Genomic DNA, 25989 nt, shown 5'->3' with positions numbered 1-25989 from the left:
ATTTGTAAATATTTTCCCAGTGTGTCTATGTGTGTGTTGATTCTCTTAACAGGACATATTGTAGAACAAAAGTATTTAAATTTTATGAATGGTAATTAATCATATATTTCTTTTAAGGACTGTACATTTGGTTTCATATCGAAATGTTTGAGCCAAAGTCACAAACATTTCCCTTTATATTGTCCTCTAGAAATTTATAGTTACAGGTTTTTATAGTTAGGTCTAGAATATATTTTTAGTTAATTTTTGTAAATGTTGCAAGGTGTAAATTGAAGTTCTTGTTTTTGCTTATGAATACCTAAATGTCCCAGCACTATTTGTTGTAAAGGCCCTACTTTCTCCACTAAATTGTCTTTTCACCTTTCATTAAAAATCAGTTGTGTAGACATGTAGATCAATTTCTGGAATCTCTAGTCTATTTAATTAATCTATTCATTTATGTCAAAGCAGTACTGTCTTGAAAACTGCAGTTGAATAATATTGGAATCAGAGAGTACCATCTTTTTGAAAATTTCAAAGTGTCTTTTTTAAAGTTGTCTTCAATATTGTATTTTCTTTGCATTTTCATATAAATATACAATTAGCTTGTTAAGTTCTGTGAAAAAGACTAATGCATTTTTTCTTTATCAGAATTGAATTGTGTCTGTTAATTAGGGGAGAACCGACATATTAGACTACTGAATCATCTGACTCATGAATGCAGCATGTTTACTTATTTAGGTTTTTTTAATTTCCCTAAGCCAATATTTTAGAATTACAGTGTCACATACATCTCTTTTAATATGTTTCCCTAAATAGATAATGTCATCTATGAATAAAGGCAGTTTTAATTCTTCCTTTATTATCTAGATATATTTTATTTCTTTTCCTTGCAGTTTCCTTACAATATTACTGGGAAATACCTCTAATGTAATTAATGTTTGTTAAACTTTATCAGGCAAATAATCAAGTCCTGGGTTTTTCTTTTTTGGAGGTTTTTGATTACTGATTCAATCTCTTTACTCATTGGTGTATTTAGATTTTCTCTACTTTATGAGTCAAGCTTATTAGATTGTATGTTTTAAGGAATTCATCTATATCTTCTGATAACTTTGTCATTTAATTGTATTTACTAGTCTGATGATCATTGTATTTCTGTGTTATCAGTTTTAATATTTCTTCTTCTTGTAGTAGTTAGTCTAGCTAATAGTTTTTCAGTTTTACATATCTCTTCAAATAATGAACTCTTAGTTTTATTGATCTCTTTTATTAACTTTCTGGTGTATATTTCATTTCAATGTGCTCCAAACTTTGGAGCTCCTTTGTTCTGCTAACAAGTTTTACTAAATTTGTTCCTAATTTCCTAGTCCCATGAGGTTAAACGCCAAAGCTACCTTGAGAAAGAACAAAGCTGTGGGTATTATGCTCCCATACTTATTTGAGATCTTTGTTTTCTCTTAATGTACATGTTTATCACTCTAAGTTTCCCTCTTAGAAATGCTTTTGATGTATCCCATACATTTTGGTATGTAGTATTTCCACTTATGTTTAAGATTTTTAAAAACTCATCTCTATTTCTTCTTCGATGCACTGGCTGTTCAGGAGTGTGTTGTTTAATTTCCACATATTTGTGAATTTTTCCAGTTTTCTTCCTCTTAGTAATTTCTAGTTTTATACCATTGTGGTCAGAACTGATACATGGTATGATTTCAATCTTCTTAAATTTGTTGACTCATTTTGTGACTAAGACATCATCTACCCTTGAGGATGTTCCATGTGTGTTTGATAAGAGTGTGTAATCTTCTGCTGTTAGAATGTTCTGTTTAAGTCTGTTAGGTTCATTTGGGCTAATGTATAATTCAAGGCCAGTGTTCCTTTATCATTTTTGTTTCTGGATCATCTACACATTGTTGAAAGTAAGGTAATGAAGTTCTCTACTATTATTGTATTGTCATTTACTCCATTCAGATCTGTTAATATTTGCTTAATATACCTATTTAGCCTTTACCTTTTACCTATTTCCCTATTACCTTTTGGTGCTCCCAAAGTTGGGTACATAAATATAATTGTTATATCCTTTTGATGATTTGACCCCTTTATCATTATATAGTAATGTGCTTTGTCACTTTTTACAGTTTTTTACTTAAAATCTATTTTGTCTGATAGCTACCCTTGCTATTTTTGTTTTCATTTGCATGAATTTAACTTCTTCCATCCCTTTGCTTTGGTACTATGTGTGTCCTTAAAGCTGAAATGAGTCTCTTGTAGGCAGCGTATAGTTGGTCTTCTTTATTATCCATTCTGCCATTCTGTGTCTTTTGACTAGAGAATTTAATCCATTGACATTTAAAGTAATTATTGCTAAATAAAGATTTACAGATGCCATTTTAGTTGTTTTCTGGATTTTTAAAATTCCTTTGTTCCTTTCTTACTGTCTTCCTTTGTGAATTGATGATTTTCCATAATGGTATGCTTTGATTCCCTTCTTTTATCTTTTGTGTATCTACTGTAGGTTTTTGTGGTTTCCATGAGCTTACATAATACATTTTATAGATGTAACAGTCTGTTTTAAGTTGATAGCAAGTTATCTTTAATCTCATAGAAAACTTTACCCCTTTATTTTATTTCATAAAAATCATTTTGTTTGATGTCATGATTTTCATCTTTTTATGTTGTGTATCCATTAATAAATTATTATAACTATAGTTTCATATTAACTTCTGTCTTTTAGCCTTTATACTAAAGTAGATGATTAATACACCATCACATTATAGTATTAGTATTAGAGTGTTCTGAATTTGATGACATATTTACCTTTACCTATTTTATGTTTTCATATTAGTAAATTCTCTGTTCCACATTTTGTGGAAGGTAAATTGTATGTCCCATATTTGTGAATTTCAGAGGATTGCAGTGAGATCTTTTCTTGGAAATATAAATCTTTTGATTTATTATTCACTCATATTCACGTCTTGCTTTCTCCTGTTGCTCCACAGGTCATAGAGTGTCATCTCCCCAGGCCTTCATAGAACACCAAGCACAGCAGCCATTTGTGTGTAATAGGTTTTAATAAAGATGAGGTACAGGTGTAGAGGGGCTGTGTTGCTGCGCTTAAAAAATCTTTTAGCTAAGCCTGTCACTAGGAACATCTTCCTAATAGGCTTCTGTAGTCATGCAGAACAGTCTGTTTTCCACGGTCAGGTTGATGATTCTCTCCCTTTTGTTCTCCCTTTGTTTTGCAGCTCCCCTCCTTATCCCTAGTTGGTCTTAATTCAGAACAGCAATACCATCCTGGTTCTGTTGCCTCTTTTTAAACGATCTTCTATCTGTTTCCTTCTCTCAGATAAAAGCCCATATTTTCTAGAAAAAAATAATACCACTTCCTAGGGGTCAGAAGTAGCATCTTTTCTTGTGATTTTAAAATAACAATTATTGATGCTACATTTGATAATGTGGAACATTTTACTTCCTGTTCGCCATGCACAATAGACAAATATCCATCACATGTATCATTATTTTCATGTGACCACCTAGCTTTCATCAAGTGAGCATCTTTAAGAAAACACGTACCTAAGGTCTAGCTCTGCGCCAGCTGCTGGAATGTGTGGATTCATGCCCAGTTAGTGCTGCCATTCAGGGGAATTCTCTCCTTTGTGAACTAGGGATAGCAGTGGCTGAAACAAAGTTTGTTTTGCAGTTCAAATGTGCAAATTAATATGATTTACTAAATATACATTGTAAACCATAAAATGGTGTGGGTTTGTGTGTGTGTGCACACGTGAATAAATAAAATATATCAAGTGTTGTTATATGTCCCTTTCATTCAAAACTATTTAATGAGTGCCTGAAATGATGCAATGATACCAGTGATGTTCCAAGTGCTAGGAATATAAAGGAGAAGTCCCTGCCCTCATGGGCCTTAAAATGCTCATATTTTTAAGAAGGATATTTTTTTTAGTATAAGATCATTATTTTTTCTTCTCTTCCAAGCAAAAACAGAATATTGAGCTTAATTCTTTCTATGGGATTCCATCTCGTTAGTCAATTCTGTAGACATAAGCTAAAAGTTAGCCTAACAGTCAAAACAACATCTTGTTTAACATGCAAGCAGTAAAGAACGGGCATAGGAGGCAATAGACAGCAGCATTTTGCTCAACTGTACCAGTATGAGGAAAGAAAGAGTGTATGTATGTGTAGGGGGATGGAGAGTGGTAAATTGTGGGCTTCTGTCTCTGAGATTTGCCCTTTTATATAGCCCTTTTAAAGACATTTCATTTGTTAATGATCATAGAATAGAAATCTCAAAGGAAGGCACTAAGGTTGTAGAACTGAGAGGTATGAAGTCCTCATAGTGAATTGGAAGCAGACTTATGAGCCAAAAAATAGAAACACAAGTTTCATGCCTCAACATTCCCCCCAGATGCCAGTATGTCATATGTATTAGATTATGATTTCCAAATTACAGGTTGTGCAAACTTCCCAAATGATCCCAAAATATCTCCATCTGATATATAATAAAAAAGGACAGTTTAGGAGTGAGAAGCCAAAAAATATAACTGTTGAATCTGTAGCAGTAATGCTATTATCATTCACATAAATCAGATGATAGCTTCTTCATTAACAGCCAGGAAGTCAATATTTAAAGCTCTCATTCTCAGGCCCATGAAGATACCATCGTCTTTTCTATGACATCATAGCTTGTAGCCATGGAAATAAGATACAGATATTTCAGTCTACACTGCAAGAACTAGTTACAGGCAGTTGATCACATTTGGGCTGTTGTTAAAGATGGAAAAGCAAACGAATGATGTATGCAAAGGAAAAAGACAGAGAGGAAAAACTCCTTTTTTTGCCTCTGAAATAGGAAGCACCACACTTCCAAACCATATCTGTTAAATACTTTTACTGAAAGGAATGGAAGACAAATCAGGTTGAGGAAGAGCAAGCACACATCTGCAGATAAAAATCAGTGTGCAGAACTGTCTAAAAGATAAGGGCCCAATTTACATATCCGAGCCAGCAATTCCTTCTTTCTAATAGAAATATCTAAATGTACACACAAGCGCAGTGTGTGCTGCCCTTTATAGCCAGGTAGGCAAATCAGGTTTTACACATACCATGACCTACACAAACATCAAGAATCAGAGTTTCAGTGTGATTAGATAGTGAATAAATTAAACATGGCAATTAGCTCTGCAGAAGACCCCAAGATTGCTTGGCTGAGAAGTAGGCAGCCCTCAAACACACTGCAGAAAGACGGGACGGGATGGGACCTTCTCTAGAAACAAGGCCAGTTCCTACCAGTTCATGGAAAACCATATCCCTAGATGAAGCAACAGTGAGAATGACTAACTTCTCTTAATCCAAAACTTTCTACTCATGGAATTGAGCCCCAGTCACTCACAAAAATGACCCACCCATTAATGTTCTCACTCACTGGAATAGAACCTAGTAAATCCATATCTGTAAATCCTAATTCTGAGTTCATCATTTTTTTATTCAATCAATAGGCTTTTTGTCTGCTGCTTAAACCAATATATCTAATGTTTCATGCCTGAATTCAATTTCTGATGACTTCCAAAGTCTCTGTAGTTTCCTGAGATTCGGACCCCTCCATTAGAGCAGGTAGCTCACCTGATGGGGAGGATCCATGAGCAATATAATTTGAAAGTATAATATAGAAATAAGTCAGTTTTATTTTCAGATTTTATTTCACTCCTTGCTGTGCTTCATTTCCTCAAGATCCATATTCCCCAATCAAACTCTTTATCTCTGGTTTTCTACATTAAGTACTATTCTCATATCCTCCTTTTGGGACCGTTTATTAGTTTCCTGTGGCTGCTGTGACAAATTACCACGAACTTGGTGTCTCAAAACATCAGAAATTTATTGTCTCAGGGTTGTGGAGGCCAGAAGTCTGGAATCAGTTTCACTAACTGAAATCACAGTGCCAGGAGGACCATAATCCCACCACAGGCTCTGGGGAAAAAAATCCATTTCTTGTCTCTTCTAGCTTCTGGTGGCCAACAGCAGTCCTTGGCTCACGCCTGTATAACTCTGTTCTCTGCCTCTGTGTTACCATTGCTTTCTCCACAGGGTTTTTGTTGAAATCATCCTCTGCCCCCCTCATATAAGGATACATGTGATGGCATTTAGGGCCCAGATAATCCAGGATAATCTCCCCATCTAGACATCTTTAAATAACCACAATGGCAAGACCTTTTTTCCAAATATGGTAATATTTACAGGTTCAAGAATTAGGACCTGATATCTTTGAGGTCACCATTCAGCCTACTACATCCCATGAATCTAAATGTTCATTTATCAAATGTCTTCCTGCTTTAAATCCTATGCTTGATTAATTAACATACTCCAAATTCAGTCCAGTAGGGTATCTGTATCTGAATACATGGAAGAATTTACCCATTATTTTTTAAGAAATCTTTCCCACTATTAACTCCCTGGGAAACTGCATCCAGAGAATTAGACTTCCATCAGCCAACATTTAAGCTAGACTTCTGTTGTGCTTACTGTAGACATGTTTGATTTGCTTTTACTTTGTATCCTTTTACTTTGGATCCTTGACTTCATGTCTTGGTCATGCTTCCTACCTAAGGTAGCCACTCCTATAAAACACACTGTATAAAGGCTCATGTGCCCTCATTGATTTTCTTGGCCAGCCTCTTTCAACCCTGCTAAAATTGTATATTGCCTCTTCACATACCTATATTTTAACTGTCTAAAAGGAATTTTCCAATAACTCATATCATTGACTTCCTATTTAAAGCCTCAAGAGATTGACTTTCAAAGGGCTCTTGGATTCAATTTCCCTTTGAGGAGATAATTTAATAGATTGTGAATCCAAGTTTTATCTTTTGGAATGTGTATCTTGCTAATAAGGGTTGAGTAGTTTGACCTCTAAGACTTTGAGCCTCTTCTTAATCATCTCCTTTTCTTTTTATGTTACCTGATAATCTTCTGATTTGTTCTCTTATCTCTCTGAAGTTAAACTGTATCCTGAGATTAGTTCTTTATTCATGTAAAATAATATCCTGTTGCCAAATATCCTAGTCCCTTGCTAATCAAGGCATTGTCTTTTCATTAGCTTAATCAGTATTACATAGGCATCTTTTAGGAATTTAAAATTTCAGATCTATTGAATTAGATCTACTGAATTAAAACCTGAATTTTAGCAAGATCCCTAGGAAATTTGTATTTATATTAAAGTTTGAAAAGTGCTACCCCAATTAAATCAATTCTAGTGTAATGATTAAACAAATAGTAATTGTACTTCGATTTCAATGTGTAATACTTCCATTCAGGTTTTTCCTCCACCTCAGTCCAATTTGTAGTCCCCAGTTACATCAGTCTTATATGTCATTTTTCTTGCCTTAAGGAAAAAAGGGAAGAATTGACATGGAGAGACTAGTAGTTTACTTCTAACCCTTCCAGAGTTAGATTTTGAAGGGTGCCAACTTTGATATTGAATAAATTAATGTAAGATCTCCAGCATATGGAGTTGTAATAAAAGTAGTATACATTAAAAATCATCTATTAATCTTAATATAATCAACTTTCCCAATTTTTCTGATATGTTTTGAATTTTTTATGTATTGTTTAAAATAGTCTTCCCTTCCCCAAATTCATAAGGATGATCTCCTATATAAACTTTTAAAATTTTGCAAATTCTTTCACATTTAAATCTTTAATCTTCTCTGTATCAATTTCTGTGTATCCTTTGTAATGTAGGATATGTTTTTATTTTTTCTCTATTGACTAACCATTGTTTCAATAACATTTACTGAAAATTCCATTTTTCCACTGATCTTCAATCCCAGCAGTGCTCTAAATGATTCCCACATTCATATTTCGTTAGTCAGTGTTTTTATTCCTATGCCAATACCACATTCTTTTAATTAATATAACTTTATAGAGAATTTTTATATCTGGTAGAGCATGCCACCTACTTATTTCTTATTATTCACCTTGAAGAATTTCTTGATGTTTCTTAACCCTTCCTTCACAATATTCATAAGGCTTTCCTTATGAATATTAAAATCAGCTTGTCTTATTTCCCATCTCACCCCCAAACCTCAATAAAAATGTTCTGTTTGGATTTTAGCTGAAGTTGTAAGGAGTCTCTATAGATCAATTTAGGAGAATTCACATCTCTGCTTTGAATACTTCAAATCATTAAACATAAAATGTTACAGTCCTTCCTTCACTTAGGAGTGCTTCAGTGCTTTGCAAGAAAGACTAGTTATATTTGTACAGTTCTCATATTTTATCCATATGTTCCAGAGAACTTCATAGTCATGTTTCTGTTATAAGTAATGTTTTCATTATGATTTCTCAGTGCTTACTGAAGTTTGACATTCAAATTATTTTTACATCTTGATTTTATATATTAGTTTTGCATTTTAATCTTTATAATTACAGTTAATGGTTAATTTTATTTCTCCCCACTTGTTTTCTACTTGTCCTGTACTTCCTGTGTTTTCCTTTCTACTTTCTTTCCTTGGCCTCTTTGCGTCAAATGCCTTTTTTTAATTCCATTTTCCTTTACTAACTTCATATTGTATGTTCTTATTCCTTAATGGTTACCCTAAGAATTTTAAAGGAGATGCTTAAGGTTTCAATATCTAAAATTAATAATAACTTTATCATATTCTTCTTAAAAACTTTAGGGACGTTAGAACACTTGCAGTACAGAATACTTGGCCTACTTACATACTATATTGTAATTTATTGCCTCCAACTTTGTTTTTATCTCTTAAGGCATTTTACATTTTATTTTTTATATAGACATCAATGTATTTATCTATGTAGGTTATGCATTGAATGTTTGTGTATCCCCAAAAAGTCCTATTCGAAATCCTAAGCCCCATTGTGATAATATTAGGAGGTGAGGCCTTTGGGAAGTAACTGGGTCATGAGTGTGAAACTCCTATGAATGGGGTTAGTTCCCTTGTAGAATGGACACAAGAGAGCTTGTTTCCTCTCTCTGCTCACCATCGTATGAGGATATAAGGAGCACATGGCCCTCTGTAAGCCAGGAAGCTGGCCCTTACCAGACACCGGATCTGCTGAGGCAATGATCTTGGACTTCTCAGCCTCCAGACCAAGATATAAATGTTCACTGTTTTGAAACCCAAGCCAAGAGAGTTCACTTGTACACAAGATAGAAAGTCAATCTCCCAGACATGGTCTTCAGCAGCAAGAGGATTTTATTGTATAGCAGCCAGACAAGGAGACAGGAGCGATTGCTCAGGTCTGCCACCTTGAGCTTACGCAAGGGGCAATTTTATGGATACGGGGGGAATGTTTACTCATAGGGATGGGGAGTGGTTAGGCGGGTTTGCATGGGTCTTGTCAAAAGTTGTAGCTTGTTGTCATGCATCCTCATACATCACATATTCAAAACTGGAGGGGAAACTCCTCCTGTAGGTGAGGATTTTAGTGCTAATAAGGGAAAGGTTACTCTAGGTCTTTTAGGGTTGGTTCTGCACTGGCCTTAGGAACTAGTTCCAGCCGGTTCCTCAGTGCAGTTCCCCCTCTGCAGTCAGCAAGGTCAATACAGTTCCAGATATGTCTCTTGCAGAACAGCTCAAGAAAATGGTTCCTGTGATTTTACCCATTTGATAGCAGTTTCAGTTTAAGCCACCTAATCTGTGGGAATTTGTTGTAGCAACTGCACCACACTTTCTTGACTACCTTTTCTTCTTTTGTCTCGGAACTTCCATCCGGGAGCCTCTTTTCTTCTCCATGTATATATTTAAATTGTCTTTTAATGAGAGTTCCCTGGTGAAACACAATTTTTATTTGCCTGAAAATGTCTTTTTTTTCCCCCAGTGGAGGAATTTTTTTGTCAGATACAGAATTCGAAGTTAACAAGTAACTTCTCTCAGTGCATTGAGGATGCATTCTATTGATATTTAGCTTCCAAATGCTATACTTCAAAAGTAATTTCTCCTTTACCTGTAGCTATATTTAATATCTTTACTTTAGAAATTTCACAGTTTTATTATGACATGCATAGGTATTGATTTATTTTTATTTTCTACCTTTATATAACTGGGCTTCTTTATTATGTAGATTCAGAAAAATTTTCAGCCATTTTCTCTGCAAATACTGCCTGTGCTCCATTTTCTTGTTCTTCTCATTCTAGAGCTCCTTCCAGTTCATAACCACCCACAAACATTGTCTCCTGACCAAAGTCTAGTTAGGCTCCTCCTTTTCAATGAGATCACACCTCTGGGCATGTCCTCAAGAGCCCAGTTTTAGCAAGAATCCTACCAATTTAGTTTAGACAGAATCTCCCACCGTCAATATCTGACCACCCTCAATGTCTGACCGGATTCCTCATCCCCCATCACCTCCCAGGTGACTTCTGATGATGCTGGCCTATCTTCAGCTAGAATCCTGTTAGGTCAGTTTAGCCAGAATCCTCCCTGTTGTCTCTTGGTAATTTTCCATCTACCAGTGCCCCTCACACTCTGTTTCTCGGCTATGAACTCCCACTTCTTGTTGTATTTGGAGTTGAGCACAATCTGTCTCCCCTACTGCAAAAGCCCATTACAGCAGTCCATGTATCTACTGCAGTAGTCCTGAATAGAGGAGTCTGCCCTACCATATTAATAAGTCTCTTTCTTTAATACCATCTATGTAGTATGAATTTTGGTAGCAGTATATTTGAGGAACAGCTTGTATTTATGAATTCTGAAAAGGGATTGTTGTTTTTTTAATCTCCTATGTCAGTGCCAGAGTTTGAAACAGGCAATATTTCTTTAAGGTAAAGTTTATTACTAGACTATAGCTATGACCTAAGAAGGGTCTATTTTATATTGGCAATCTTTTATCAGACATCTCAGTGTACGTGGGTCCTGAGCTGGTTTCCTAACCTCTGAATTCTGAAATACTTCAAAACTAAAGCTCGAATTAACCCATTTTAGTAAATGTCCTTAAGGGGAAAAAAAACTGAGCTTTTATATTCCAATTACCTTTATCAGCATCTGATTATTGTTTACTTTTTTTAACAGTTCTTGGATATATTTTAAATAATTGTAAAATAAATATCTTGTATTTTGAATCTTTAGTTGCATACAGTAGTTAGGTCTGTCCAGAGAATATGCCATACTGTTGGATAAACCTCCATAAAAATATCTTAACTTGGTGAAAGAAAATTGCCTAATTGTTAGAGTCTTTGGGAAAGAGAGAACATTAACTATAGGATTTATCTAAAGTATCAAATATGTGACTTTATATAGTTAATCTTTTATGTAAATACAGTTACATGTGGCTTGACTACTCACATAAGTAGTAACAAATCAGAAACTCTAGAGACTGAGAGATCTCTGAAATAAAGGGGTTTATTGAGCCTTTACAGATGTCGCCAGATACGGACTGAGTCCTGGGGCAGGAAGGTTCTGCTTCACCAGCCCAAGACCAGTTCACAGAAACATCCTGTTGCCAGACTCAAGAAACAGGGCACACTGATGAGGGGTCTCAAAGGGAGAAAGCTTGTTACATTCACACTGGCTACAGATAAGGAAGGTGGGCTAACACGAAGTGGTTCAAATCCTTGGATAGGTGGTTAGTCCACAGAGAAGGCCCCGAAATTGGTTGTTGATGATGGTCAGACACTGGTCACATACAAGGGAGATGTGGTGGTCCCAGGAACCTTCTAGATGTTTGCTGAGATGACTTCATCCAGGAATGTGGAGTTTTTGGTTAGCTGTAGCCTGTGCCTACTGACTAGTGACTCTCCGTTGTCTCTCTCATACTCTGCCCCTTATGTTGCTCAATTTAAAATATTGCAGGATTTTTGCCTCATCAGTAGACCTTGACTTTGCTTTTGCATTTCAGATTCTATTTTCTTTTGTCAGTGTTTCGTGTATTTTATTGCTCTTAGTCAACTCCATCCAAATTTAAGGGGAAATAAAAAGGCAGCAAAGGGTAGCAGTTATGGGCCTAAACTCTATAGAGTCTTAATTTTTCTAATTAATAGCTGTGAGACCTTGGGAAGTTACTTAATTTCTGTATACCTCATTTTCTTCATTTGTAAGAAGAGAAAAAAATAACATCTAAACCATAGGATTATTCAGGATTAAATGGGGTAATAAATTTAATGTGATCAGAACAATATGCCTGGTGCATAGTAAGTGTTATGTAAATATATGAATTGTTCTTCACGTATTACATGAATTTTTAGTCCTTATGATTTAGAAGGAAAAGAAAAATGTAAACAAATAACTTAAAGCTTTGGGTTTATCGTTGGATTTTTATTATGCATGGTTTCCCTTCCTAATAACAAACACAATATAAAGTTAACTATTGGAAACCATCTTGCATTTGTTTTCAGACGACCCCCAGCTATTAACATAAAGAGGTACCACGTTTGGGTATCTGAGGTATTTTTAGGTGGGCATTTTGCTATGGGACTTCCAAACGTGGAGATTCTCTTCAGAACATCCCTGACAAACATTCAGTGAGTCTCAAGTTTGCTGTGACACTTCAAGAAATGGGAATAACTCTGCTTTCAGGGCAGCCCACCCTATTGCTGGACAGCTTTAATTTGTATGAAGTTCTACTTTATGGTTTATCAGAAACAATTATCTCTTTAACTTCTATGCATCATATTTTGTTCTGCCACCTGACTAATGTATCTACTCCAACTTTTGTCACAACAGAAACATACCACTTCCTCTACAAACAAATGAACCAAGTGTTTTAAAAGCAACTAGCAGAGCTCATTGGACAAAAATAGACATTTAATTTAGTTTCCCTTTAACTTCCTTCTTTTTAAAGTATATATCCTTCCACTCTTTCCTCCCCAACTTCTTCCTTTCTTTCATTATTCCCATCACAGCCCTTAGAGGATATATATCATGCCTTCAAGTCTCTCCTTCCTTACAGTTTCCCTCAAGCCTTACCTTTGTGATGCAATTTACAGCAGTTTAAAATTCTGGCACTTTCTTTCATCACTTCAGTTTTCCAGTTACCATCTTTAAAATGCAGCTTGAAGTATTAAAGAAAGCACTAATTTCATTTCTCCGTTGCTATGGCTACTTTATGATTTGACAGTTCTTCCTAAGATGTGCCAATAGGAAAATAGAAAAGTCTGTCTTCCATTGTTTGTCCCAAGTCATTGAGCAAATTTTCCTCATATCCTTTTAGCACCACCCCCCAGATACTAACCTATTAATAAACACTATTTTGGTTAATTTATTCAATCCAGTAGGTCTCTCCAAACTCTATTACTATATGAAAACACTTTCCATGCATCAGTAAGGATGTATGGAAAGACTTGTTAAATACCAGACAAAATTTATGATTTATTACATATATGGTATTCATCCAACCTGCCAATCTGGAAACTAACCTCAGAAAACAACTGTTTTAATTTTCTATGAATTCTAAGCCAATTAATCCTCAGTTCTAGAAAATGTATCTTTATTTAAATGTTCACAAGCCATCTGTACAAAAATCTTTTCTAGAATTTTGTCATAGTATACTTTAAATGTATATAACAGTAGCATATGAAATCCCCTTTTCCATGTCTGAGAATCTGGAACATGTGCTAATGTTTAGATACCTGGCAGATCTCCTATACTCGCTGGATTCCCAAAATTTACTCAAAAGACTTTTCTGTTTGTTCACATCTGATGAATTTTCTCAGTGCCCTATAACTTAATTCCTCTGAATACAGCTTCTTTGAATTTATTTAGAAAGGTCTACTACCTCACTGTCTCACTTGGTATCTCATGTTTTCGTCACCTTATAATATTTGTAGTATCATTCTCTCCCAATTTGAAGGTAATTTCACTAGATGGAAAAGATAGAAGCAAACATAGCTGATGACATGATTTGTTTTTTCTCATCTGTCGTCACTGACTTTATGAACAATTGAGATGATCCTTTCTCTTTCTATTTCATTTACTCACATATTTACAAAGTCATCTTTTGGTCATCTTTATTTTTTTCAAAGCTTCAGTACATTGTGGCCATTAGTCTTAGTTAATTTTAGCCTTTCATTACTGGTGATGCTCTTTTATCATGTGCCCTTTATTTATTTCTTAATTCATTAAATCTTAGTTTATCAGCAGTTTTCTTATTCGGGCAAATTTCTTATTAATTGGCTGCTTCTTGTCCTCATTTGTATAAAATGTTCCTTTGAAGACTTGAACCATCTTCAGTCACAGTGTACTTCACAGTTTCTTGTCATGAGATAATATTTAGCTTTTCTCATATTAAAAATTAATATGATTTCCTAAAGCCTGCCATACGTGTACCTATCTGAATGTGTTCATTACTCACATCCTTTATTACTAGAATCATCAAAATTCTATAATCATTTTCTCCCAAACTTTCTATTACTTCTGCATGGTTAGCCATTTCTTGTTTAACTCCAGAAACAAGCCCAGATTAACAATAACCCTTGTTCCATATTCTAATTTCTGTAATCAGTTTTGGCAGATTACCATTAAAGTCCAGATAGCTGATGTTTTTAATCACTAGCTTGTTGTGCTGCCATAACCATACATATTCTCTGTATGTCTACAATATCTCAGGCATATTTATTTTACCCCAAATATTGCTTCTTTCTTCAGTGTTAACTTGCCTGTGGGCTGTCAGCCCCCACCTCTACTCCACACTACATCTTGAATTTTTGTACAGATAAATGTAACTATTTTTAACCTCTAATGCCAATTTATTTCTAATTCTTATATACAAACCATAAATAGTGCTACAAAAGTCTCAGGTATACTCTGAGAACATACAAATTTTGTTATTTATAATGATTTTTTCTGTGGGTCAGCCTAAGTCAATGGGCTTCACAAATTTTAGGAGGATTCTTAAATCCATTAATAATAAAGACAGCAACCACAGATGGATCTGCATCTACTTTCATATCTGCATTAGAGGCTCACTGACAATGAAAACCCAACTTTCTCCATGGTGCTGTTAGGATTCAATCATTTTTACACATGACACTTTGTTCATCTTAAGGTTGTATTGGATACTTGTGACTCTTACTTCCTCAATATCCAGATTTACTGTTCTGTTCAATGCATAATAATGTAGCTCAAATAGTGGGTTTTTTTCCTCATCTTTTTTCTTCATTGTTATCAACTTCTTGGCCTGGTTTTGGCTTTCTTCTGTACCCTTAGATTCTTTCTTTCTGTAAAATCTCTTCCATCTTATCTAGTTAATCTTGTTAAAACTTGAACATCTGATGAAAATTCTAAAATTATGGTTCAATCAATTATGATGTCAATGTGTGAGTTCAAACAGTTAAAATGATTAAATTAAAGCCTTAATTACCTTTCTTAAGATATCAACTACTTTATTTTTATATTTCCTATAGCATATTTGTTAACTTTCCCTAGAGGTGGCTGTCTCATGTGGAACTGTATATTTCAAAAACCAAAGCCACTGTGATTATTTGTACTTTTTCAGTATATGAAGAATTCCGAAACTGAGCTCTTTTATGATACTTTAGCAGTAGAAATATGAAGTTCTGTAGATCCTGAAATGATCATCTCTCCCTTGTAGTAAGCACCCACACTTATTTATGACTTTGGAGATTTGACATAAAATCTTGATGGCTATGGTATATTTTTGGCTATTGATGGCTATGATGTATATTATTTTCTTGGGTTATATTTCTAGCTTATTTGTATGGAATTTTAATCTAACTTTCAGTGAAATAATAAAATAGGCAATCTACTCTTGACAAAATAATAATAGAAAGTTAGGATGTTGAATGTTTCACACTATGAAGGAAAAATATAAATTTAATTAGCACATTAAAATTGTATTTTGAAAATTAGTTAATTACTCTTGCCTAGAGCTTTCCCATCTTTTTAGAAAATCAGGCATTTATGACAGGCAAATATATGCCTGAAGAAAATTCATTAATCATTTATTTAAATGATATTATCTCTTCAGATTTCCCCATTTTAGGATAGCAGAACAGCACCTCCATGTGCCTCATCTTCAGACTAGCTGCATGTCAGGATACTAACTGGAAAAAGGCACAATGACTAAAAATTCTGCTTTCGTTTTAGGAGACACAATATGCAGGCAACGTTTCTATGGACGACTATTTGCAAGTACATAAAGGCTGCTTGTGTGAACAACTACATGTGCATATTAAGCTTTATCATCTTTATAATGTTTTATTATATAACTAAATAATTACACATGTCCATTAAGAAAATTATAAAATCTACTGTAAACAAAATGAAAAAAATTGAAGGACTCATAATATTATCAGATACCATTTTGATGTATATATATATTTTTGAAATGTAGTTTACAATTTGTGCCTTAAAGTGGTTTTTATTCTTTATTCTCACTATATCTTCTCTTTTTCACTAAAAATGCCCCTCACCCCATGTAACAATAAATTTTTAAAAAATCATTTAAATGTAGGTAAGAAAATAATGTTTGATGATCAATGTAGAATCCAAAACATTTTTTAAACTACACAATTGTGACAACAGATATTTAAGAAATACTCTCCACAAACATCCCAGAAATAAAAGCCAATCAAAAGTCCATGCACTCAACTTATTCTCTAGTCATATATGACTCAGTAACTTTAGGAAAACTTTAAGAAATTAGTGATCTAAGAGTGTAACACTTCAAGTCCATAAAAATGATGATGTGATGATGGTAACAGACCATTTGCAATTACACTTGGTTTGAAATTAAATTTATATGCTTATTTCTGTGTTTAGTTTACTTATAAGTAACAAGTACATTCCTCTGTGATTTAATAGTATGGGGGTCTTCATTGCTTGCTGAGTACACAAATTTTTTTGCCCCAGAAGCGTAACTTGTGCTCCCCTGGCCAATGGCTTCATAAACATTCAGGTGATTTCCTCAAATGTCAGAAAGCTTGATGAGTTATCAGAGTTATGAAAAAATGGGCACATCCATGCAGTGATGAGCTAGATTTTAAAATAGAACTTGATGTGTCCCCACAAATTTCACATCCTTTCTCACTCACTAATAGTCCTTCTCCATTCTTCAATTATATTCTGATATTCTGACATCTGACACCAAAGATTAGTTCTAAATTATGTATCAGTAAAATCACATAGTATGTATTTTTTTGTCTTCTTTTGCTGATATTATCTGTATTAGTTTCATCCAGATTGCCTCAAATGGCAGTAGTGTGTCCATTTTCATGGCTAGGTCGTATTCCATTGTATGACTAAACCTCGATTTATTCATTGCCACATGAATAATGCTGCTATGAATACTCTGGTATATATCTTTTACCCACACATGTACCCATTTCTTTTGGCTGATTGCTTATGGGTCATATCGTTGGATTATAGGTCACACTATGTGCTCAACTTTAGATTCTGCAAAATAGAACTTGTGTTTCAATTAATTGTTTAAGATTTATACTTCCAACAGCAGCATAGGAAAGTTTCAGTTGCTTGGCATATTTACTAATGTTTTTGTCAGTATTTTTTAAATGTTACCCATTATATGATGTACAAACCGGTACTTCATTTGAATTTTAATTATCATTTCTGATGACTAACAGGGTTAAGCCCTCTTTCATGTTTATTGGCCATTTTGTGATGTTCTTCCATAAAGTGCCTCTTCAAATATTTTCCTGTTTGTTTTATTGAGTTGTCTGTCTTTTCTTTCATATTGATCTGTAAGAGCTTTTTATATAGTTGGATAAAAGATTGTTGTAAGTTGTATGTTTTTGCTGATATCTTCTCCCATTATGCAGCTTGACTTTTCACTTCCTTAAGGGTGACTTTTTGATGAACAGATTTCCCTAATTTTAATGTAGCTCATTTTTTCAATTATGGTAGTTGTCCATTTTGTGCTTTGTGCAACCTATTTAAGACATTTTAGTTATCTAAAAATCAAGGAGATATTTGTATATGTTATTTCCTAGATATGTAATTGTTTGATTTTTCATATTTAGATTTACAATTCCCCTGCAGTTGACCTGCAGTTAACCTTTATACATAGTTTGAGGAATGGGTAATATTTAACTTTTCTATTTGGATAGCCAATGGACCCAGGCTTTAATTTATTTATTTTAAATGTACTTCCTGCACTGCCTTTCAGTGCCACTTTTATTATAAATCAAAAGTCCAGAAACATGTTAGTTAATCACTAAAATATATTCTGTTCCATTGGACAGTTCAACCGTCCTCATGATAAATAATATGGCCTTACTGTAAGATTTTCTATTCTTGCTAGATGCATGCTTGAGTAGCATACCTCTTTATTTTGTTGTCCCTCAAGTATATATTTGCTGTCCTTGGCTCTTGGTATTTCCATCTAAGTTTTAGAAATTGCATGTTAATTTCCACAAAAAGGCCTGCTAAGATTTTGAGTGTAGTTGCACTAAATCTATAGATCAATTTTAAGAAATTTTATCATCTTGAATCCTTCACAACATGAATAAGATAGTATTAACAGATAAAGGCCAAAACTGTCACCTGTGCTAATTTTCTTGGCAGTCACCCTCCTTTTCACTGAGTACTGAAAGGTATTTCATCAGAGATGTTTGTCCTGATGGTCAGGACTAAAAATATGGGATACTAAAATTAGGACTCTTCAGCCTCTTCTGTTAATATAATTACATTCTTAAGCAAACTTATAGAGCAAACATCAAGTTACAAAAATCTGTCATTAAAGGCTCAAGGGTTTCAGACTTGCAGTAATACAGTCATTTTCCCTGTACAAATTTCAAATGTGAAAGGTATTTGTATAGTTCAGAATGTTTAGCTATAAAATGCAAACACCGCTATTAGATAATCTGTTGTCTGATTACACAAAGCTTTGCTCAAGAATTGTGGACTCCATGTTTCTACCACCATAAGCAATATTAATAGCACAGTATCTCTTACCATCTCTTTCATTCATTGAAATGATAAACACAGAAAAAGTCACTCAGGCAAAGCAGCCTTGTCTGCTTTGAATGCAACATTTTCTTCAACATATCATATGTCCCTGATCTTGAAGTATTATTATTTCATTCATATGTTTAACAGATATTTATCGAGTACTTAAACCAATCTGAGCAATGTGTCATAAAATTAATGAAAACACAGTTGTTGACTTACAGTTTGGCTGAGAAGATAAAATTCATTTACATGAACTTTATATACATGAAAAAATAACAAACCATTTCTTTGAGTAAGTCACCTCCTACTGGTCTCTCCATTCATTATTATTCAGAGTTCTTTATGCACAACCTGGGAGGTTTATGGTGATCATTCCTACCTCTACAGTTGTATACAATGCCTCTCATTTCAGTTTCCAAAGTATAACCTAACATCATCTCTGAAATACTGAGTTCACTGATTCCACTTTATTTATTTTTTTATTTTTATTAAGGTATTATTGATTTACACTCTTATGACGGTTCCACATGAAAAAACAATGTGGTTACTACATTTACCCATATTATCAAGTCCACACCCATACTCCAGTGCAGTCATGACCATCAGTGTAGTAAGATGCCACAGATTCACTACTTGCCTTCTCTGTGCTGCACTGTTTTCCCTGTGATCCCCCACACCATGTGTACTAAACATAATACCCCTCAATCCCCTCCTCCCACCTTCCCCACCCACCCTCCTACTCACCTCCTCTTTGGTAACCACTAGTTCCTTCTTGGAGTCTCTGAGTCTGCTGCTATTTTGTTCCTTCAGTTTTATTTCATTGTTATACTCCACAAATGAGGGAAATCATTTGGCTCTTGTCTTTCTCCGCCTGGCTTATTTCACTGAGCATAATGTCCTCCAGCTCCATCCATGTTGTTGCAAATGGTAGGATTTGTTTCTTTCTTATGGCTGAATAGTATTCCATTGTATATATATACCACCTCTTCTTTATTCATTCATTCACTGATGGACACTTAGGTTGCTTCCATATCTGGGCTATTGTAAAAAGTGCTGTGATAAACATAGGGGTGCATATGTCTCTTTGAATCTGAGAAGTTGTATTCTTTGGGTAAATTCCAAGGAGTGGGATTCTGGGGTCAAATGGTATTTCTATTTTAAGTATTTTGAGGAACCTCCATATTGCTTTCCACAGTGGTTGAACTAGCTTACATTCCCACCCACAATGTAGGAGGATTCCCCTTTCTCCGCAACCTCACCAGCATTTGTTGTTCTTAGTCTTTCGATGCTGGCCTTCCTTACTGGTGTGAGGTGATATCTCATTGTGGTTTTAATTTGTATTTCCCTGATGATTAGTGATGTGGAGCATCTTTTCATATGTCTGTGGGCCATCTGAATTTCTTCTTTGGAGTAGTGTCTCTTCATATCCTCTGCCCATATGTTAATCAGGTTATTTGCTTTGTGGGTGTTGAGGCGTGTAAGTTCTTTATATATTTTGTATGTTAATTCCTTGATATGTAGTTTATGAATATATTCTTCCATACTGTAGGATGCCTTTTTGTTCTGTTGATGGTGTCCTTTGCCGTACAGAAACTTTTTAGTTTGATGTAGTCCCATGAGCACTGATTCCTCTTTTAAGCTTCCTCTTTGCTGAGTTCCTTTTCCACACAACCACATGCTTATTGGTCATCTCTGCCTAGAAGCTCACAGTCACTTTAAGCTCAGTAAATGCCAGAGGAATTTAGCATATTTGTACTTAGCCCTGCCCACATCCTTTAATCTCCATGTGGGTACATAAAAACATTATCCAAATAACTCTACAAACCAGAAACATGGGATTGAGCCTAGTGTTTCCTCCTTTTCTCCTTCTGAAACTACTATTCTAATGGTTTGAATCTTCAGATCATTTTCTCTTCATTACTGAATATTTTCATAGGTGTAGACAGAAACTGGCACAAAAACTGTGGATGTTCCTGACGCCATATTTTAGCTTCTGGTTCCCATTCCTTCTGGGATCCAAGCTGAATATTCATTCTTGGACCTTGGAGACATCATAGATCCCTATCATCACTCCATCTTCTTAAACATATGCTAGCTAAGGTTGACACCTATCATTTAAAACCAAATAACTCTGCCTCTTACGTGTTCCAAATACAAAGAACTATAATCTTTATCTATGGCCACTGTGTTTTTGTCCAAATACTTAAAGAAACCTATAAAAGTTGCCTTTTCTTTTTCCATGCTTCTCTATCCCTAGTAAAATTCCAGTAAGATTCAGGAAGGCAGGGATTAAGTCTGACTGATTTCTGTGTGCCCGGAACCTACCATAGGGCTCCAGGAAGTATCTGTCTAACTGATGAGTGAGTGGGTGAATGGAGAGGTGAGTCACTCAGTTCAAGTTAATTTTCTCTGGAAGCCTTCCTGACCTTGCCAGCACGTTTTCATCTCTAGTCCTTTGAATAGCTAAAATGTGTTATCTGTGTTCTCCATCGAATAAAATCGAATAACATCTTGAAACGTATTTTATTTTGTTATATTTCCTCTTAACTCTTTTTGTGCTAATTCTTCTTGAACAAATATAAGTGAAAAGTATTTTCATCTTTAATTCAAATATTATACACTGGAGAAATATGCAGTATTTATCAACTAGGTCTTATATGATTGGAGTCACAGAACTGAAAACTACATACGCATATAGTCATACTTAATCGTTTTATAAATATTGACAATGGATGCCAGAAGATGTCAGTGTCATGTCCATGGAAACAGCCAGACCACAGAGCTGAACCGAGATTGATTATCACTTGAATGAAGGCAAAACATAGGCTTTCTTTATAATATTATTTTTAGTACTACTAGCTATGCTTGGCATTTTAACCTGTGCTCCATGTAGGTTCTGTCTGACTCAATAGCCCCCAGCCTGCTGGGGGATATGAAGCCAAGCTGCTGCTGCTCTGGGAAGGAGGGAGTCGGCGAATGCGCAACAATGGGTAGCCTCAGCTAACAGAGGAATAGAAGGGAAAGTGGATTTTGTGAAGGGAGGCAATCAGAAAAGTTTGTAGATTAACAAATTAAAGTCCAGAAAAAAATTTCATTACAAAGTGGATTAAAAACCTCAAGTAAGGCACTTACAAGTCATCCATGGAGATTCGGCAGCAGCCAGATAGGACCGATTATTGACACTGGTTCCAGATAAGAGGAGTTCAACAGGTCCAGAGGTTGCTGTCTGTAAAAATTGAACTGAATTTCGGACAAATTCTTGACAGCTCATAAATTAACATAGTTTTGCAGGGTACAAACAAGACAACTTTAGGTCAGGCACGAAAGACAAAAAGTCTCATGTTCAAACAGTTTCAATAATAATAAAAAACACAGATAAAAAAATGTAGTTAATGTTTGGGCTGATGCTCATTGCCAAATTAACTGTCCTTTTCATAGAACTGGTTTTGTTGTTTTCTAAATTGGAAGGGTTTTTAATTCCTGTTTTTTTACATGGTGGAGGATAGATGTGTGGGCAAAGTTCAATCTTAAATGTGTTGGAAAGAAGTAACTAAAAAAAAAAAAATAACCCACCCAATGTGTTATGTAAACCATATGGATATTTTGAAATGTATATTTGAAAAACTACTGAAAAGGGTTAGGAATAAACGTGCTCCCAGGATTGTGGGCCTGGAATTTTCTTTGAGGAGTCTTACTTTTTCTTTTGTATTTGATGTTCTACTTACGTCTGCTATTCATAACTGTGGGACCCATGGGCTCTTAATAATGCTTGCTGGTTGATCCATTTTCTGCTCGCTATTGTCGGCAAATGCTGTTAATTGCTGCTTTAAAATGATCTTATATACCTCAGGTAAGATACAAAAAAAGTGGGATATTATCTCAGTACTGACCACATTGCCCTCTCCATCAATACCTGCTGATTTCAGTTTCCTGTTCATGATAGGACTGGAAGTATGGCTGACAATGTAGAAATACGTTTATTGATTTCATACACTGTCATGTCACCTGTACTTCAGTTAAATCCTGCCTCAAACTATAAGCAGATGTTGCTAAGCCAGTTTTTTTTAACCTCTCAAAGGCTACTTCTTCATTTATAAAATGAACATGTGATCAGTTGAAAAATGGCCTACCAAAAACATTAGGCCCTGATCCATAGAACCTGTGAATATTATCTTAAATGGAAAAGACTTGGCAGATATGATTAAGGACCTTGTGATAGAGTGTATTAGTTTGCTAAGGCTACCACAGTAAAGGACCACAGGTTGTATGGCTTAAACACCAGAAATTTATTTTCTTACAGTTCTACAGGCTAATGTCCACAATCAAGGTGTAAGCAGAGTTGGTTTCTTCTGAAGTCTCTCTCCTTGGCTTTTAATTGGCCATCTTCTCTCTGGGTCTTCACGTGGTCTTAACTCTGCGTGTGTGTCCTAATTTCCTCTTTTTATTAGGATACTAGTCATAGTGGATAAGTGCATAAATTAATGAACTCATGTTAACTTAATCACCTCTTTAAAGAACCAGTTTTCAAATGCAGTCACCTTCCAAGGTACTTGAATATATGGAGATTAGGACTCAAATATATGAATTTGGGGTGGGGGACACAGTTCAGCCTATAACGCTCATGCCTTTAGTTCCCCCCAAATTTATGTCCTTCTTACATGCCAAATGCATTCACTTGATCCCAATAGTCCCCAAGTCTTACCTGATTCTAGCATGGACTCTAAGTCCAAAATTTCATCTAAATATTATCTAAACCAGATCTGAGTGAGACTTGCGATATGATTCATCTTGGGACACAATTCCTCTCCAGAACCTGAGAAGCCACACAAATTCCCTGCTTCTGAAATACGATGGGCCAGGCAGAGTGTGGACATTACCATTCCAAAAGAGAGAGAGAAATTGGAAAGGGAAAAAGATAGGACTTTACGGCATAGTCAGTAGTATCCTTTCAAAAAGGGGCAAAGGGAAACTGGAAACACAAGGAGAGAGTGCAGTGTGAAGATGGGGCGTGAGGGGATTTGGAGATGCTGGCCTATGGCCTGGAGCGCTGCAGCTACAGGCCAGGGAATGCTGGCGGCCACCAGAAGCTGCAGCAGGCAGAAGATTTTCCCCTAGAGCCTCTGGAGAAAGTGGCCCCATGAATCCTCGATTTTTGGCCCAGTGACACTGATTTTGGACTTCTTGCCTCCAGAACTCTGGGCGAATAAATTTCTGTTGTTAAAGCCAAGCAGATTGTGGTAAATTGTCCAGGCAACCTACAAAACCAATATAAAACTAATAAAGAGAGTAAAATCTATCTCGTTGGGGTCTTGTAAGGAGAAAATATAACAATTTATAACAGTTTGCACTGTGACGTGTGCATGAAGATGTGGTCAGAGAACGTGGCTCTTCTGTCCTTTTCCGTGTCTTCACAGTGGTAGGACCTGTCTCGTCATGTGCTTCTCAGGCTCGCCTCGGGATCTCCAACACAGGCAGTGAATATAAGAGACGTGGGTCACTGAGTCAAGATAATAATTGAAATATATTCCTACTTCCTCTCCCAGCACACATGCCTTGGTTGCAAAACAATGAAGATAAAAGAAACAAAAATCTAACATTTATAGGGAAAAAACAGTATCATCCGAGGGACTGGGAAGATAAGAAATCAATAAAATGTTCAGTTCTGGCAACACGACTGACTAAGCCAATGTGAAGCTCCATATCACAAAAAATCACATAGAAACAATGGCTAAAATATTTGTAAAGACTTAATATCTGTTCATAGTTCAGTTCAGTAAAAGAAGAAGATACCCCCAGTGCCAGAATAAATGGTGGAAACTACTAGCAAGGAAGAGCAGGTCTTCTTTTTTCCTGATCACCAAATCAGTGTAAAGCCATTATAAGAACATATGAAACTACATAATATAGTGTTTAAAAATCTCCCATTATCTCAGTAATCAGATATAAATTCCACTGGCAATTTTGGGAATATTCTACTTGACCTTATTCTTCCCTGCATTTGGCAGTATATCTCATGCACAAAAATGCATGCTTTATAGTTTCATTTATATAAAGTTCAAAAACAGGCAAAAACTAATGACCTATTTAAAAAACTAAAAACTAATTCCCAAAATAGGTAATATCGTATATTCCTCTTTGCAACTTTACTTTTTTTCATTTAATAACTCTTGGATTTCTTTCCATATCTCTCCCTATAGATCTGCCTCATTATTTGAATGTTTATTTCACATTTTATATAAAGGACTTGAGATCAACTTATTTCTTTTAATTCAAAATCCACCAGGTATTTCACTTGATTTACTTTCACTGGCTAATCTAGAACTAGTGTTCTGGAAAGTATTCAGCAAAATATTTCTCATTTTCATGTAATCACATTAATCTTTTCAGTTATCTTCTGTGATTTTTCTAAACCAAACAACTTCTTGGAAGGCACATGTAAAATTTTTAATTTTATATAATTTCAATTTCTTTTTAAAGTAAGTTCTTTCTCTAAGTAAAATGTACATGCAAATGAGTACATAAATTGCAAGTGTTCAGTGAATGGGAACATGACCAGGAAAACCACCACTCCTGTAAGGAAATAGAGTGTTATGCAGCCCCAAGGCTCCTACCCAGTCACCAGAAAGTAGTCGGGGAAAGCAAGAACACTAAACCGCCATGTCTGCACTCACTTCCAATTTGAACAGCTGGGAACAGAAAGCAGATGGAAGCTTCTGGCTACATTTCTGTTCTGATAAATATGCATTCATTAATGAACAGCTGTAATAATTGTCTGGGAGAATTATTCTTAGCACTCCCTGTAAAGTAGTAAAATTCACAGTAACCAGAAAGAAGGAGACACCAGACACACGAGGAACAGCCTGTGACATAACGTTTTGGAAGCATGAATAGGTACGAAGTCTAACGATTTGCAGACTGTTTTAGTCGATGCACTGTGCTTCCCATGCAGCTATGAGTAAAAAATTATGCAAAGGCATCCAGTTCATAGTGGTACATGGAACACACATACCTGTTTCTCATTCTACCTGGAATTATCTTAATAAGACAATAAATGAATCAGAAAGAGTATGAAGAGCCACCCACTTGGAAGTCTTTTCCTTACCTGTACAGTGAGAGA

This window comes from Manis javanica, chromosome 14 (assembly GCF_040802235.1).
Source record: "Manis javanica isolate MJ-LG chromosome 14, MJ_LKY, whole genome shotgun sequence".
Classification (NCBI taxonomy): Eukaryota; Metazoa; Chordata; class Mammalia; order Pholidota; family Manidae; genus Manis; species Manis javanica.
The sequence above is the reverse complement of the archived record's forward strand: the minus strand, read 5'-3'. Positions refer to the sequence as shown.